This window comes from Haemaphysalis longicornis, unplaced genomic scaffold, assembly GCF_048455015.1.
Source record: "Haemaphysalis longicornis isolate Haplotype H1 unplaced genomic scaffold, Haemaphysalis longicornis Haplotype H1 scaffold_1, whole genome shotgun sequence".
Lineage (NCBI taxonomy): Eukaryota > Metazoa > Arthropoda > Arachnida > Ixodida > Ixodidae > Haemaphysalis > Haemaphysalis longicornis.
The window spans coordinates 402,153,426-402,171,988 of record NW_027526203.1 but is presented as its reverse complement, the minus strand read 5'-3'; the positions used below and the strand labels follow the sequence as shown (position 1 = coordinate 402,171,988).

Below are 18,563 nucleotides of genomic sequence, written 5' to 3'. Positions count from 1 at the left end.
CCAGCCGTTATAATACTGCCGCTGTGGAACGAGTGAGGCAGAACATTTGCCTGCTGCTGAGTGACTTCGGAGGCTGCGGCGTTGCTCCACTGAACTCAAGGCCGCGGGCTCTATTCACGGCCTCGGATGCTCCGATCGAGGGAAAAGGAAAACGGCCGTGTGTCAAGATTTCGCCCCCAAGCGAAGTCAGAGGACGTTAAAGCACATCTTAAGGGTTCTTTTCGAGCTAGCTTCTCACTTCTCAAGCTATAGCGTAAGCGCGCCTAGCAGCTGGATGTAGCTAGCGACGCTTGGTGCAGGGACGCGCCGAAGCCACAGAGCTCCGCCTCTTCCATTATACTCCGCCTGAACTACTCGCCATGAAGCACCAATCGCGAGTGTGTGGAGAAGTTGAGGGTGGCAAAGAAGCCTCGAGGACACAATGTTCAGGTATCAAGATGTGAATTCTCCAATTCTTCTCTGTACAGGTCTCACGGGCAAACCGCGCGCAGCCCGCCTTTGCTAAAAACCCGTCCTAGCAGCTTCGATATAGTAAGGAATGGCTCTACCCACAATCCTCCGACCCGTTCAAGCACATGAAATAGAATGAATGAAGAAATCTATGGGAAAATCTTGTACCTGTTCTATAAGCAACCGGCTATTGCTGCATCCCGCGAGATACGTTTCTTGTAGGTGCTTTCTTGAGACAATGTCTGCGGACAAGAAGCGCTGCGATTGTAACGCCCTGTTTTGAAGTTATCATTTCTGGTGGACTGCAAAAAGCACTTTGATCACTAAGACCTGACTGACTGAACCGGTTCGAATCAGCCGTGCGGGTTTTGTGTGCGTGCGTGCGTGCGTGCGTGCGTGCGTGCGTGCGTGCGCGCGCGCGTGTGTGTGTTGTGTTGTGTTGTGTTGTGTTGTGTTTCCGGCGCCAAAAGGCCCGTTGGGTCGTTGCGGAATACTTTTGTCAAGCTGCGTGGTGCAGGTTAATGCTCGTGTGCGCCTACTGAGGCAAGCGTGCAGCCATTTCAGCATCAAGCTGGCGCTTCTGGGGACTCGTTAGGGCGGTGCCTGTAATTACAGAGTGCTCAGGAGTGTGCGAATTCAAGCATAAGGTGGCCACCATTACATTGATGAGCAAATTTGTCTTATGGCGCCGAGTAAGTTAGCTAGGTTGACCACGTCGATTACATACTAAGCCTGACCTGAGCGTCGTTCCTACATCTAAATTGGGTCCATAATGTGAAGTCATGAGGGGCGGCGCACATCTCCTTCCAAGCTGTGCTCTTAAAATTATTTGGTCGTGCCGGCTGGGGCACAGGTAGGATCGGCCTTATAGCCGGCACATTCCCCACTTTAGCAGATCCGTTGCACGAACCGAATCTCCACGACGAGCAGGGAGGGTATACAGCCCTCAGCGAGCATGCACGCCTCCTGCAGAAATTGCGAGGAGATGCCGTTTCCGTGTAAAGAAAACACTGTTGTGCGTCTATATGTGTGTGTGCGTTTGTGCGTGCGTGCGTGTTACGGCTATTGCTTATTTAAAATGTAAGAAGGGCACAATAAAAAAAACATACCAACTTTATTTCGACGTTTTGGGGGGTCTCCGTGCGAAACGTCGGAGTAAAGTTGGTATGCTTTTCATCGCGCCCCTTTTTACCTACGCGCCCGCGTGCGTGCGTGCGTGCGTGCGTTTGTGTGTGCGTGCGTGCGCGCTTTGGACCGCAACATTTCGGATCCCCGATAAATTTACGTCTGCAGACGCAATCTAAAATGTTCTGCAATGTGGAAAGAAATCGTGGTGTACGAAGCAATTTGCTGGTAATTTGATGTGTTACTGAAAATCCTCGCAACTTGCAAAATGGACACACCGAAAAGGCCCCCACACGTAAACCACAACACAGCCACAATTATGTAGTAGAAGTAGGAGCGCAGTAACTCTGACACCCCAAGCTTTCTAGCAACTAGTGTGCCACGAATCATATACAGACCTTGTTTGTTCGGTTTACAGAGGGTTAGTCATTTATTTAAGCTGCAGTATTTTCTCATAAATCAAGCTCTGTAAGCTGAGCGTAAAAGTTTTACTTGCAGATTGGTTCATTTGCTCTCGATTGATTGTAGGGTTTAACACGCCGACCCAACGCAGGCGATGAGGCGCGCCGTAGTGGAGGGCTCCGGATTAATTTTGACCACCTGGGGATCTTTAACGTGCGCCGAAATCTCGTACACACGGGCGTTTTTGCTTTTCGCCTCCATCAGAAAAGCGGCCGCCGCGGCCGGGAATCGAACCCGCGACCTTGTGCTCAGCAGCGCAACGCCTTAGCCACTGAGCCACCGCGGTGGGTCAAATTGGTTCATTTAAGCTCGGAACCTAAAACGAGTCGCTACTTCTTACTTTGTCGTATAAATGACCCTAGGTTCTGGCTTTAAACGAACAGGTGTAAAAAAATAACAAAAGTAATGGACGTACAGGACCAACCGCTCGGGCTCAGTGGCGATTCTTTGAGCTCCTAAGCTTGCGGTGGCGTATTCAATCTCCTGCGGACTTTTCCCACGCGGACGAGTAACAAAAACGGTCCTGTGTCCGGTATTTTGGCGTACCTTTAAACTCCCGAGGCGATCATGTATTAATGTGTGCCACTCCACTGCCGCACGCCTCGTAGCCCGCGTGCATAAAATCCCAACTGGACATAAATGTAATGCAGGTGGATGCGTGCGTCTCATTTTGCTGTGAGCGTATGCTACAAATTATTAATCGTCCAACAATCTTAGGGTTGGATTGTTTTAAAGGTAAAAATATTAGCTGTACCACCAGTGTCATTACTGTGATGAGCGTAAAAGTAACTACACTCTTAACAAAGTAACTGGTTGTACTTACTAACTCCATACGAACTTTACTGCCCCCAGAACGGTACATAGGTCCTGCCACTAAGTGTAGAACCTGAATGCTAGACCGCGCACTTCGTAGTAACTTCTGCTTGTTTGATACTAACATTCACTGATAGTAACAAAATTGTATGGATTATTGAACATAACTGCAGCACTTTTCCCGCTCCAAATCACGATAAAAAAGTTTTTGCGAATCCACATGCTGACTTGTATGTGCTCACATTAAAATGCACAATTCTAAAATTGTCGCTAAAATATTCGATTTTTGTGACAAGCCCACTGACCCTCTGAGAGGACTTTCTGCTGCTGGCTATAAAAGCAATAAGAGCAGATGTATTTCTAAGGTAACTAAGTAATACTCGCTCTCCTCGTGCATCCCGTTGGCTTTCTTGCTCAATTCAGTTGTTGACTGTCCACGTGTGATATGTGCGTGGTGAATGTGTCTATGTCGCGCTGCGCACTCGGCAGATCCACGTTGTTACGCGTAGCTTTTTGCTAGGTCATGCATGACCAGTTAGTAAAAACAACTAAGTACTATCACGCTCACTATGACCTACAACGCTCGTATACAACTCGTCTGAACAGTAATTCAGGCGAGTATATCGTCAAAACAATGGCTATGGGCATATACGTTAGTATAAGGATTGATTTATTGGGACGTTAATTTGTGCTGCTAACGCGTACTGGTTCAAACCCAGGTACCAGACAAAGGTTGTATAAAGCGGTGAATACTAATGGGCGTTGTAGGTCATGACGAGCGCGATAGTAACTAGTGAATACTCTGACAAGTAACTGGTTAGTGTTCTGTGAGTAAGTGCCACGACCCCCCCCCCCCCCCCCCCACTTTTTTTTTTTATTTTAATAGTGTACTTCTCGCTCTTTCCCGACTTGTAGTCCTGGCTTTTCGGTAGGCGCTCCGTTACCCTGGTGTTTTACCGGTTGTCACTTCGCATCCCCATGCCCATCGCAAGTCCGTTTATGTTCTTCCTTATATAAAATATGATGTCTTGTCCCTAAGCTTTTGTTCTATCATCCTTCATTCCATTGCTCGCTAAGGTGAACTCAGTTTTCTTTCCGTGCTTTTTGTAAAGAGCCAGCTATATGTCATATGCCCTATATGACATCACTGGCAATGCGCATTGGTTATATTCTTTTCAGTGAACCCGCCGCGGTGGCTCAGTGGCTAAGGCGTTGCGCTGCTGAGCACGAGGTCGCGGGTTCGATTCCCGGCCGCGGCGGCCGCTTTTCTGATGGAGGCGAAAAGCAAAAACGCCCGTGTGTACGAGATTTCGGCGCACGTTAAAGATCCCCAGGTGGTCAAAATTAATCCGGAGCCCTCCACTACGGCGCGCCTCATCGCCTGCGTTGCGTCGGCGCGTTAAACCCCACAATCAATCAATATTCTTTTCAGTGATAGGGACAGCTTTTTTGAAGAGTGCTTGCCGAGTACGCCCAACCCATAACTATTCTGTGTCGGATTTCCTTCTTGGGGTTTGGGTCAGCACTGAAAACCTTCCCAAGATGATTATATTCGTCCATCTGTTCTAGCATTTTGTTACCTGGGCGAAAGAGGGTGCTTCCTTTACTTGAGTGGCAAACGTATCATAGCCTTCCCAGGCATAGGTGACTGGCGTGCTTAATTTCAGGCCAACCGGCATTCCAGGTTTGTCTTTGCGCCTGCGGTATTGCCCGCCCCTCACCCTTTGAGCACTCTTGTAGGTGTGCCTCAGGCGTTGCGCCCCCGCGTCCCCGCCAAGGGCAGTCGGCACCAGAGAAGTGGCGCGCGCCCAAAGTGCGGCCATTATGGGCCTCCGGCGTCAGCGAGAAGGCGACGCCACACAGTGGCGCAAAACGGAAAATAACGACGATAAATGAGCCCGGTGGCCGTTGCCGCCGCAGACATCGAAGCGAACATGAGTCCGCCTGGATATTTACATCCCGTCAACCCTGTCTCTGCTAAGGGGGAGAAAGCATACTCCCCTGCGCTCGCATTTACGGGAGCGAGCGAGTTACAGTGATAGCTGGAATGAGTACAAATTCAACGACAAGTTCTCCCTTTGGACACTTTGAGGCTATTGAGAGATACCAAAGCAGCAAAATATGTTCTGCCAGATGGTGACCTCGATTCCTCAGTTTTAATGTGTGACCTAAAATGTAGCAATGAAAATTCTTTGATTAATTTTGCCGCGTTAATTAGATGGCGGTCTTTGGTTATTAGTGTCGACTTCGCAGAATAATCCAGTTGCAAATAAAGCTGTTCAGTAGTTCTCGTCGCTTTTGCGTCTTTCCTTGGTGAAAGTAAGACAGACCCGCAGAGGAGAAAAAATGGGTAAAGAAAAGTACCCGCCAGGCCCGGTTTCCCACAGCAACAGCGCGATGTAGCTGGCCGAAGCCCTAGGGAAACGGACATAAAAGCCTCTCGCTCTCGGTTACAGAATTCGTAAACTGTTTACGTCGCATTCATCGCCCTCTACAAGTCCGGTTCGTTTGCGTCTCTCCCAGCAGGATTCGCTTTCTAAATGCAGTGCAAACAGACCCGGCCGCGCAGCCGGTTAAAAGGTCCCGAGGGGCTCTTGTCTGCGCGAGGAAGCCCTCCATTCACTTTGATTCTTCGGCCAGCTTGCCCGGTCGAGCAAAAAGCTTGACACACACACAAGCACACGTACTGTGCGGCTTCTCCGTGGGTTCCCCAATGGTTTTTCTCTCCTCTTTCTCGCCGAGCATTCCCGCCGCGCTTGTTTCCCCCCTTTCGGCCTCTGCACGCTTCCGCAAGCTTTCGGCTCGTCCGCGCACGGTGATCCCGGCCGGCGTCACAGGCTTCGGAGAGGTCGGACCGCGAGCGCTGCCCAACATGCCGATAACTTTGAGGTGTGTCGGACTCCTCCGAAGAACGTGCTCGAGAATCTCCCCTGCGAGCCTTCTCGGTTGCCGGGAAAAGGAAGGGGGAAAATCCTCGGAGCGCAAGTTGACAGCGCCAGTGCTCGGAGCCTGGAGTTGATGGGCAATCGATGTAATGGGAGCCGAAAGGTATTTCTCTCCCTGGCCGCGTCTTTTGGTTGTTTTCCTCCCACGGCGCACGTCAGAAATTTTTTAGGGAGTGGGGAGGGGCCGTGTTAAAGCCAGCCGAAATCCCTGGCGATGGCAAATCGATTTCGCTGGCGTCGGCGATCAGACGGCGCATCTCGGCCCTTGCGGGCCATGCCACGTCCGGGCTGCTACCGGGGGAGGAATCCGTCCCGGCTGGCGCGATACCGTTTTGACAGTTGCGAGTTATCGCTCAGGATTTGCCGCGTCAGCCGCCGGCTCAAGGTCCCCGAACGTCTGCTCCACCACGGTTGTTCTTGTCGCCCATTGTACGTATGCGTTGGTGGCTTGTTATCGAGGACAGGTCCGCGTGGGATGCTCGGCGTTCTTCGCCGGCTGCTGCCGGTTGATGGACTGCTCTTGGCTCCGCTACTTCGGATACTTGCGCCACTTGGCGTGATGATTTTAGGCTCGTCCAAAGCGTATCAGCTCTAATACCGTTCAGCCTGTAGAGACCAGATTTTCTCACTATTTTTTTGCAGCGATCAGTGTAGCGTAGTTGGCATTACATAGCGTGCGCTTAAACTCAGCAGTAGCGAAAGGGGGTCGTCCACGCTAGCACGCCGTAGAAGTAAGGGAGCAGAAGAACGGAGCCAGGCGAGCGAACAGACCGGCAGCGAAATAATTCACCATCGTCGCCAACTCTCTCAGTGCACGGCGGAAGGTACGAGCAGCGGCGCAACGTGTGGGAGATTGATCGAAGCTATTCGAAAGTGTAAGGTGGAAGCGTATCGTGGAACAAAGCGTCTCAAGCGTCAAGAGCTGACGAATCCCTTCGAAAACGCGAGGCGGGAGCAGAGCGTTTCGCGTCCAGTTGGACATCGGTGCTTCCGCATTCAGAACTCTTGAAAAGTGCTTAGGTGACCTTGGACGTTTTTACAGCGAAGTGAAATAATAATAGCAATACTACAAAAAAAAAAGGATAACGCGTGGACCGCAGTCTTCCTGTTTTCAAAAGAACTTCGACATATACACCCTGACCTTGCAGGAAGGCAGGTAGTAAGTATTTCGTATCTGAAGTAACCCAGCGCTAAAGTAGACGAAACATGCAAAAAGGCCGACCGGACGGGCGCTATCTTGTTGGTCCTGCATTCGCCCCTTGTGGCTTTCTGTATGTTTCGTTTGCTTTAGCGCTGCGTTTCAGAGATGCAAATTTACTCCACTCGCCCAACTTGGAATGCAGCTACTACTCTCGTCGTTCCGGAGTGGGCGTGCTGTTGCGAAAAAATGGGGCTCCCTTTCCCCACAAGCCGGCCCCTGCTGGTCTCCTGCTACTACAGTTTATATATATATATATATATATATATATATATATATATATAGAAAGATAAGTCGGCAGTCTACAACGCCAAAGGAGGCATAGGGGTGTGGTTAGGCTCTTTTTTCTTTAGTACGGTTAATGAAGTTAATATTTTTTTAAATATACGGAAGAAAGAAAGAAAGAAAAACACGCGCCCAGAGTGGGGACCGAACCCACGCCTTTCGATTAGATCTCGAATACCTTACCAATTCGGCCAATTCGGCCTTACTATATATATATATATATATATATATATATATATATATATATATATATATATATATATATATATATATATATATATATATATATATATAAACTTTGAACAAGGTAAAAGCACGATTGTTGCCAACGTAAAGCAAGTCTCTTTGCTGAAACGTTGGCAACACTCGTGCTTCTACCTTGTTCAAAGTTTTCTTTTCTTGTGTTCTCTACCATCTTCAAAGTTCTACTGTTCCCTATATATATATATATATATATATATATATATATATATATATATATATATATATATATATATATACACAAAGAAGGTTTACTCACGTAGCGGCAATGGGACTTGCCTTCAGAGTACAGTGACATGATGTTGCTGCAACATTGGTTTTTGGTTTAGTTGAACCGGGACTGCACGGAATAAAGCCACCCGGGCCGAACCGGTAATTTTTTTTTCTGTTCGACACCCTGGAACTAGAAACCAATTATATTGATTCTTCTGTTGCTTGATTTTCCAAAGGCTTGCTCGAGTGAGATGTCCGTTCAAGTGCAGCTTTAGTCTACCCACCATCGGTGACTCTGAGAAACAGCGATTCCGCAACTCTGTAGGCTAACTCTAACGCGCGTGCATCTTAAACCGCACCGTTTTATTACGCATGTGCAGGACGTACACGGCTGCCGTCCTTCCGTGGGAGTGTGCGGCGGGCGTTCCACTCGGTGCGCAGGTCGCGTAACACTGCCGCTCTTGCGGGCCGCACCTGTGCGCGGCGTCGCAATGTCAGCCACAGCTCAGTGAAGCGCAGCGCGCGGTCTCTGTGCACGGAGTAGGGGGCCAGGTGTCTTGAGTCGCCCCTTGTCGGGACGATGCAGGCCTATCGGGCGGCCCACAGCCGGGCTGATGAATGGGCGCCGCACGGGCTCAATTACACGGGGCCGCGGCTGCTCCCGCTCGTGCGCAGCAAGCCACGTGCACTGCATGCACCGTGTTGTCCCTCCCTCTCCTGCTGGCTTCCGAAGCCACCGTTAACGTCACCACCCAAAACCCCCCTCCGCTTTAATACGCGTAAGCCTTCTTTGCCGAGTATCCCATGCGAACTGGGTAATTAATGCCTCGTATCTGCGAAAGAAGGCGTAATTGGAGAACTTAAACCATTTATTCGTATATGGGGGTCATTGTGACCAAAAAACAAAATATCCAAACAGAACGAAACGTCGTTTAATTGGGCTATTGATAGCCAAGCCTGGATATCGTTGCTTTCAGGCAACGAAAAAAAGAAGAAACAGATAGGAAGTAAAGTAAAGAATAGTGCCTTCACGCGATTAACTAAATTTTCTTCTTAATAAGCTGAAAACGAACTCGTGAAATCGTAATGGTCTCTCTAATCCGGCGTTCCCGCGTGATCAACTAAAAAAAAAAAGCAGTAACAAGAACTCTGTCTGGGTTGACGTCTTCCTTCAGGGCCACCAAGGAAACGTACGACTGGTGAAACACAAAAATGGCGTAAAAATGCGTATGCTTGGAAAATTCTCACACTTTCTGCAGCTATTTTTTACCACCTCGCGTGCCCCCTCAAGAAGCGGTATGTATATTTGAAACTAGAAAAAGCAAATTGGCCGCGTATCTGCCCACTTTGCTGCCAATGTCGCCGAAAGACGGTAGTCTTCTGCCGCCCCTGCCGCGTAAATGCCTCTCACCTCTCTCCCGCCCACCTCCCATGTTCTTCCCCTCATGTTTCGCTCCTGCCCCTATTAACGCAATATGATCTTGCCGCGTTCCACTGCTCGCGCCATCTACTGGAACTTTTTGTCACTTTTTAACTTATAACACTCCCACGAGGGGGCGCCCTGGGCGCTTTTTTGTCTATTAAGGTCAGAACGTTTTTTTGAAGCGATTTCTTTATTTGCTATCGCAAAAAAAAGCAGCCATGGGTTTTTAATTAAAGGAACAATGCAAATATCTATTATGTATTGGTGTCTTGCCTCAAATATGCCCAACGCTTCCTTCTCAGCCCAACAATGTTGAAAGTATGAACATTGCCGCCAGATTTCGTAGTATAGAAATGGTTTGCCTATATAAACGTCTCGTTCGAAAAAATTCTAACATTTGCCCGAGGGACTGTATCGAAGGACAGAGACATACATACCAAAATTTGCGCGTTTAAGTAGCCAAAGAAAGACTATCGTCTTAAGACCGGTGTACAGTTTAGAAACCTTGGGTGCCTTTGCGGAAGGAAAAATATCAAAGACCCTTTCTAAAAGGAAAAATGGTTAAGATGCGAAGCTTTCTCCGATGCAACGTGAGTCAAAGTCCAAAATCCAAACTGCTTCGACCGTGTCGGAATGGCGCCATCGGATAGACGCCATCTTCATAACACTAGGGACCTAGGTTCGATTCCGAAGACCGTATGCGATGGGAAGCGGTTTTTATTTATTTATTTATTTATGTGCCTTTGTGGAAACCCATTGTGTAGGTTGCGTTTCTGCAGCGCGTTTCGGGCGGGACGGTTTGTATGTGGTACTTTGAAAACATTGGCTCTCGATGAGAGAAAGCTTCGCGTTTCACCCACCTTTTACTTCACCCACGATCATCATCATCGCCAGAGAAAGTTCGCTTTCCCGCCGTGCGTTTTGGCGTACGCCGGACGCCATCAGTGAGGCATAGAAGGCGTCGCTTTGAGAAAATCGTCAAGCATTCGCGGTTTTTGCCTTTCGATTTGCAGTTGCGTCCACATCCGCTCTAAGCCGTGTAGATTGAACGATGTGCGTGGTGAACGCGCGCACGTTTAAACTCGGCTGTATTTCCGCACATGCTTGAATGCGCGGTACCCTCCACGTTGAGTTTACGGTATGGATACTCTCGTGCAGCACCAGCCATCACGACTGCGTGTCTTAAATTTCGGCTCACTCGCTACTTGGTGAACCCCGCAGAAAAATCAGCGACTGGCCAGTGACTGACTGCGAGTGCAGTGGATGTGCTCCGCAAGGAAGCTTGGCGAATGCGGGGCCGCGTACACTCGGAGTGCCTAATCTATAAACGGCGTCGGCCGCATGCCAAGGGTCTGCGCATGCACGAGCCCGGATCTGGTTTTCGCTTTCTGCGGACGCCCATCGAACGTTGTTCGCGAACGCCGCCGAGTGCTTTAGGGGCCAATAAAAGCGCGGCAGTCCGTACAGAAGCCAGTCGTTTGGAGCCACTATGAATATCGGAGGGAGAAATTGCCTGCGCAACGGCACTCGGCCCGAGATGAAAGTTGCGCGTGACCTTCGACACTGCGCATCTATCTTTAATATCTTCCGGACGTTTTAGTGCCCTCCAGTCGCCGTCTATCCTTTTCGTCTAGCTTGATCACCACTTGCGGCTTGCGCAAGGCCCAACTCACGCACCGGACAGGGGAACGCTGGAGCGTTTAGGGGGAAATGGAAGGGTCTCTCTCTTTCTCAGCGCTTTGTATACAGCCGATAAGGAAATTGATGGATTGTCAACGAAAAGCCTCGACAAACCTGATTATGGGCCAAACGCTACTGAGCCAAAGAATGCAGGAAGCAAGTTGACGCGGGACGATGGAAGCGTGCATGGGTGGGCAGAAAATCGTGACGAACCATTGGGAGGGACATCTGGTCAACTCCAGCAGCGACACCCAGCTTCAGGCGAGGAAGCGGCAGTCTCCGCCGGAATCCTCAAGTGAGGACACATATCGATGCACTTTTGAAGACGATAGATTCTTTCTTGGTCTATACCTAACGCGAAAATTTTGCTCTCTGTCTGTCCTAATTTTTTTGGTGCCTTTACATTATTCTTTCTCTGAGATAAATACTTGAACAAGCTCCACCAATCCCATTTCACCAGTCACAGTTTGTGATGTCACAAACGAGTACGTAGTGGGAAAATGCATGACATATTTTCATGCATTATTAAACATAAAACTCCCGCTTGTCCGCGAGTGATGTATTCGTATTATGGCAGTGTAATCTACTGATATACCTTGACTTGTGCTTTAGTATCCGCGTATTAAGTGCGCGGAGTAAGAAGGGCTGGGTGGTATTCCCTGGCGCGCTCATCAGTGGCTCCTGTCGCGCTTCACCGCAGCCGGAAAGCTGCCCCCGTCGCGCACTGCTCCATCGGCCTTCCATTCCGCTCATGCTCACGCGGTGCGCGCCATGCGGAGAGCTCCGTGCACGACGCCAGGCTAAGTTAATGTCAAAGCCGTGGTTATCGATTTCCGGAATCGAACGTTTCGCGCACCCGTGGCAGGTCCCGCAGCCGAAGTCCCCACGCTGTTGCGGTGGCTGCGGATGGCCTCGGTCTATAGTTAGTAAGCGATAGTGTAGGGCTCTTCCGATGGAATCGCGGAACGCCGCGGCTATTGCTGGCAGCGTCGCACAAACCACGGGTTTTTATATGCCAAGCATAACTTGGCGAAACCCCCGTTGTTTTTAACAGCGGAGCTGTTCTAGGGCTGGTCCTGACGACAGTCGCTGCTGGTATCGTGTCACGCCCTCTCTGGAACAGGTTTCTCCGCAGCCGCAAAAACCGGTTCGCAGTATAGAAAAACATATATCAAAATTCTGTGGTTGCTTCATCTGTCATAGGAATCGGTAAAACACGAAAGTGAAATGTGCAGTGAAATCTGCAGCGAACCGTGATTTTCGGGTCGGCGGCTGTCTTGTGGGTGTGCTTGGCGAGCGACGTCCTGCTGGCGGGTTGCTTCGGCAAAGGTGTACTGGCGTCATTTCCGTGACGGATATGGCTTCAGTCCTGAAAAAAAATGTCTTCCCAGCAATGCATTTGTGCATGCAGGTAAAGCCGACTTTAATGAGATCGGTATAATTAAGCTTAAACATTGTAAGCTGACTTTCCCACATTGCCTGTTGCGCAGTGAAGCATGGCCATTTACGGAGGGAGTATAATTACAGACAACGGCTCGAAGTCTTGTGTTATCGGAAGTATTCCGAAACAAATTATATGAAAATTAGCCGCTAAGACGACTCTACAATACTCTACTACTACAATGACTCTACTTGTCGTATTAGTTAGCTCACAGTGAAGTTGCAAGCGTTACAGGATTACTGTCTGCTGTCAATGCATGGTCATCTACGTAGGGAGGATGGTTACAAAAAAACGGCTTAACTGTTGTTTTACCAGAACTATCCGGAAACAAATTACATGAAAATCAGCCGCTAAGCTTCGCTGGTCATCCTTCTTCACAGAGTAGAAGGGCAGTGGATTTTTTCGTGGCCTCACTTTCTTGGCGTTGCTTTTCTGTAGCCGCTTTTCGGAAGCCGAATACACCTTACGAGTAGCTTTATGTAGAGTTTGGTTCCGCGGATAATGGATGTAGCTCTTGTTCTCGTGCAATTGACTTGAAGGAAATAGCATCCGCTTAGAAATAACCTGTAAGCGGGCGAAATTTTATTGAACTGAATACGGAATAAATGCGTTCGTTCGCTGATTTAAAATTCCGTTGGTATCGCTTGGAACATTTGCGCGGCGGAGAACGCTGGTGTTCTTCGGTGGGCATGTTACGGTACACTGGGGACCCACGGTAAGAAGCTATAGTGCTGGTCATACCGGACAGGCTCGCTTTGTTGAAAATTACACGCGCAATCACTCGCGCGGCTTTACGGTATTGGTCTGATGTACAGTCTTTGTCAAAAATTTCTCAGACATGCCAAAAATTTATAGTCCACGAAAGATTCAACGCGAAAGCTTACTTCTCGATTGAGACTGAAATCTTTTATGAGATAAGCTAAGCAACTTTTTTTTTTTTAACCGACATAACATATTTCATCCATGCTTGATCGTTGAGCTTTTCTTATAAGTTCTGTGTAGCTCAGAAACTTTGGCCATGGCCTAGAAAGTTTTGGCAAAGACTTACGCTTCGCACCTTTTGAGCAACGCTCGGAGGGATCTGTAACTTTTCGCCCTCTTGAAAGACAAAGCGGAGTGCGTATACGGACTAAAATAGCAAGTGTTACCTTATGTTTTTCCAGTGCCTTGCCAGAGGATGCAAAATTTCTGGCAGTACAGCGCCTCTCGTAAGAGGAAGTTGTGAGGTCACTTTATGTGGATGTAGTGCGATCACTTGGAAAGTGTCCGAGTAGGGGCGACTGTGGTGGCGCTTTGTATTGTTCCAACAGGAACGCTGAATATGTTCCCAGGGGCACAAACTGACAGGCAAAGCTAAGTGGGCGTACGTGAGATATCTATAGGGGATGCGGTTTCTCGCTGCCGCCGTGTTTTCCGTACGCCGCACTCCCCAAAACAGTCTTTGGCAAGAGCGATGCGATCAGACGGAAGCGTACTGGCGGGCTTTGGGGTGTTACCCATGGACACTACAACGGAAAAGCTTCACTAGCTGTGATTACAGAACGCTGCTGGAGAGCTCACCGAGTCTTATACCCCTGTCACACGGCAAGTCTAATGTCATTCAAAGTGAATGACATTAGATGTTAATGACATTTGGTTTGGTCGTGCGGGTCTACACGGCAAAACAAATGTCATTTGAGAGTGATAGCGGTGACGATTATCGAGCTCGCAAAACTGCAAAATTATATTTCAAGTGCATCTACAGTGTTTTCATACATCTTTTTAAAACGTAACAAAGAATTATTTTTTTTAATAAAAATAAGACAGTCACCGGTTTAGGTGACATCTATAGACATCACAAGCCGAGAAAAGTCCGCAAAAAACTCTGAACGCGCGTATTGGGGACGAGATTTTCGTTTTCGTTTATTACTTGTTTGTCTTTCTTTACTTCAAAAACGACATGACGGGTAAAATATAAGTTTACTAACAGTTTTTAGAAACAGTGTTCTTTGGATTCTTACTGAACTTTTTTTTCTCTAGAGACGCGCCAGTGCTGTAGAGGCTACTCATCTGGCTGCTTAATGAGCTCCCGAACCTCAGTTAGCAGCTAAATGTCATTCGCCTCAAATGCCATTCGGTATTCTCCTGTAGCGCCAAATTAATGACATTTAGAGTGAATGACATTTGCCCTAGATGTCATTAGATCTGCCGTGTGACAGGGGTATTATTTGGCAAAGTAGAAACGGCGACTGGCCGGCACCGCTGTCGGCACCTCCTCGACAGCTTGGGCCTGGCCGTCAGGAACGGCCGGATCAGGACACGTCGGTTATACCCACATGTGGCGCCCCGGTCAAAAATGCACATTCGCAGTTAAATCAGGCAAGGTGGGAAGCTGGAGCCTGGAGGTTCGCGGAAAAACCGATGCGACGCTTTACACGGGCTTGGACTATTAAGAGCCATGAGGCCTGCGGAAGGCTGATGAAGCGGCGATTGCCTCCGTGGTGGCACAGACGTCCTCTGGAACGGTCGCCACCGACTCGCAGGGGCCGTGTCGTAGCCTGCCGAAGATATCAAAAACGGCCCTGAAGATTCTTCTTGATCTGCCACCGGAAAAAAAGGTCAACTTGGTGTGGACGCTCGCCGCTCAGCCACGACGTCAAGGCACATGCGACGGCCCGAGATTGGGCCGGCCGGCACCGTCGCCGTCGATATCGCGGCATCATGCGGCACTAAAGTTGGGAAGGCACCCTGTTGCTCACCCTAGCTCGCTAAGTGAGGAACTGTTAAGAGCGCATGCTTAGGCTCCTGAAGACCCATCCGGCTAAACTGCGCGCATTTCTAGACGCCACAACGCGATCTCACCCAAGCAGCACGACCCGCTCGGCCGGCACTGTGGAGCCCTCCCTTTCAACCTGGCCTGCCAAGAAAGCCCCGATTTAAATCCAATTCCATATCCGTCGGTTGAGCAGTAAGAGGTGGTCTGACCAGCTGTGATCGGGAGCTTCGGCTGATTGTACGCACGGATGTGGCAGCAATATACAACGGGACCCTGGGATAACGACTCCACCCTCTAATGCCTTTATGTCCATTAAAGCTTGCTTCCTCTCTCTTTCTCTGGAAATGTTCCAGAGCCATAAGTTTCGAATCCGGTTACGTTCCCGTTTTCAAGTCAGTCGTCATTCTTGAGCAATTTTCTCGATCTGTAGACTCGTTAGAGATCAGGGCTCCGCTAACTTGGCACTGTAGTTCCGGAAATGCGGAGGTGAGATAAATGGAGTAGCGAGAGGGACTCGGCTTTTTCGAACACTCCTCTTTTCACTTGTAAGTTAAGCGCAGAATGCATTCCGAATTGATGGTGGGGGAAGGGGGGGGGTGCATTTGAAAATGACGGAACTATAACGAAAATATCATTTTGGATTTTGAACCCGTGGCTGATTTTTTTTTTTTTTAAGCTCTGAGCAGTGAGTGACAGGAGTGACTGTCGCAACCGCCGTGTCATATATCGATTTCTGCGGCTCTTCTGTCGATGCCCCCGTAAAATCCCCGAAATTGTAAAAGGCCCTTTTAAAGAGGGATCGGCGTAGTTTGCCTTATAGTGCGGCATTAAGTTAATTGAAAGCCTTCTGTCTGCACAGCGCGGCATCGGACGGCGCGACGTGTGTCGTCGTAAGGTACCGGTTTTATGCGTTTTTTGTTCCTCCTTTAGCAAAGCGCTCGTCTTGGCCGGCCGCCGCCGCAGCAGCTAAAACATTGCCGCGCGCGCGTCGCAACGCTGCGCCGTTCGCGCTGTAAATCGTCGTCGATTTCGCGGAACTCGGTAAGGCAGCGGCGTTTACTGCGCCTTTTCGGTTAGGGTCGGCGATGGCGGACTTTATGTGCGCCGTCCTCGCAGGCTCGCGTTCGTACTCCGGCCTCCTTTATGCCGGCGCACATCGTAAATTGCTAAGCCCTGCCGTGGCCTCTGGCCCAAACTTGGGACGCGCGTCTATGAATCCAGAGACGGGTTATTTGCCTGCGCCTTGTTTGGAATTGGGAACGTCATTTCGCCGACTGGCCGCATCAGAGCATGGCTCGCGTGTGGGCCTAACTCGCTCTGAGTGCCGCTCCGCCCGCGATTATCCTCAAATGTGGGCTATCACTACATCAGGGCGTCCTCCTCGAACGGTTGCTGGTCAAGCCGGCTAGAAATTACACTCTTCAGACCGGCTTGGCGCATGTCCTACCGGTTGTGTTGTCATTGCCTCTAACGACCGTCCGCATTGTGCAAGGCAATTTTTAAAGCGAATGGCATTCTTTCGCTACTATAGCAGTTTTCTTAATCTGACCGAGTGACGTCACCAAGAGACAAGGGACAGCGTCGAGAGGAAAGGGTCTCGGTGTGTTGCAGGGGCGAGTGAGGTCTCGTGGTTTAGCGGCGAGTGTCTCTCACGACCGGAGTATGCAATATTCGCGTCCGAAAGGATTGTAATTTGTGTGACCAGAGGTCGGGAGACTTAATCATGAGTCCACTCACTCGGACTCATTGGGGCACTAACTCACGAGTGAGTTTGTTTGAGTGAGCGTGAGGCTAGTGTGGCATCGTGAGTTTGAGCCCGAGTGATCCCGAGTGAAATTGAGTACGCCAGAGCCCGAGTAAGTTGCGAGTCCGAATTCAGTTCTGAGCCTGAGTGAGTTCTGAGTTTTGCGCTCGCAGTGAGTTTGAGTTTGAGTGAGAAAGGATTTTAAAAATAAATTTGGGAGTTAGTTTTAGTGAGCCGGTCCAACTATGCCGAGGTATGACTTCTCGCAGGAAGCACTGGCAGTGTGCGCTTCGTGCCGAAAAGTAGTGTCGGGTTGATGTCCACTGTAGTAAATGAAAAGCTTTTGAAAGTGCCACCAAGAGTGTCCTCACCCAAGAAAAAGTAGAGCAACAGCGTCCTTCACACGCCAAGAAAGCATGCCAACGCTACGATGTGCGGAGTGCTGAACAAAAAGAATCATTATAAAGTCTTGCTGGTACGTGCATCAGCGATCCATACGCATTCTCGAATAATTCAGCAACACAAGGAAGCTGTTCGCTTACTTAGAAAATCGTGTGCAGTATAGTTCCTGCATGAATTTCCTTGCTTTATTTTGTTTGCAAATGGGAGGTCCATAAATTAATCGTTTTAGTTTTCCATGGGAATACATAGGCTGATGGCGAGGGGGGGAGGTGCGGAAAAAAACGAATGCTCTGTTGTAGCTTGTTCGATCTTCCCCCACCCAAACCAAATAAATGCTGAGGAAGTTGGTTGAAAAAGCAAAGACCGCTAAAAGAATCCGTTTACGGAGAAGATAAAAAACAAAGAATGCCAAAACTCTGCACAATTTTGTCCCATCGCGCGCTACATTCGAGCACAACACTTCAGTACAGCGCAGAGGAGATGATAATATCGAACATTATTTTACATAATTCATGTATAGAAAGCGAGAGGCAGGAGAAGAAAACAAAATAGCCATTCCTGTGATTCGAGGGCAGAACATAATTCCCTACAAAGATAATTTAGGCTTACTTCTGAGAATGTATGTTGTTTAGCAAGCTCATTGCAACGAACCGTGCAACACTTTTCTCAAATTTTTTTGAAATCTTAAATGCTTGGAGAGCGTAGTCACCCAACACACCGAGTACTTAGTTTAGGGGGTCGCAAAGTACCTCAGCCAAAAATTACTGCTTTATGCCCATCAGATAACTTGGAAACTCCTCAAAAGAGTTTTCTCTTTCCAGCTCTTGACGTTCTTCGACGGCCCGAATTACGTCACTGAGGCCATGTAGCGGCTGTTGGCCGGTATTCCTTCAGTTGCAGCAATGAACGCTTTTCGATAGCAACTTTAAAAATAAAGCCACAAAAACAAAGAAAGCGGAAACGGAAGGCGTATCTGCATGGTGCGACGAGCAAATCACGCAGTGCCGCTCCGTGCTGGCGATAACTGTAGCTTTCGCAGTGCTTCCAGGCGCGAAGGAAAGAGGGAAAGCGTTTATCGAAAGTGTTGCAGGGTCCCTTTAAGCTTTTAGTTCTGCCTTCGAGCGTTGCCAGAAAAAAGTACCAGGAAAAAATACCGAGCACAACATGAGCGTGCGCCTCGTGAGGAGCGCGCGGCGTCGGCCAGCTCGACCTTCGAGAACACTCTGCCCAGCGTTCGTGGCGTGCTCACTCGCGTGCTGTTAAAGCTTGCGCACGATACGATCCGGGCCTGCCAGTCAGTCATGGAGAACCTTCAGCGGCAAGTTCGGAAATCCTTGTGAGGTGCAACCGCCGGTTGCACCTCACC

The 18,563-nt window shown here is 49.2% G+C and overlaps 1 protein-coding gene across 1 annotated transcript in view; it reads left to right on the top strand.

The window, feature by feature from the left end:
• LOC144161161 (CD109 antigen-like) overlaps nucleotides 1-18,563 on the top strand; it is a 181,980-nt gene that overhangs the window by 136,442 nt on the left and 26,975 nt on the right. The window lies entirely within an intron of this gene.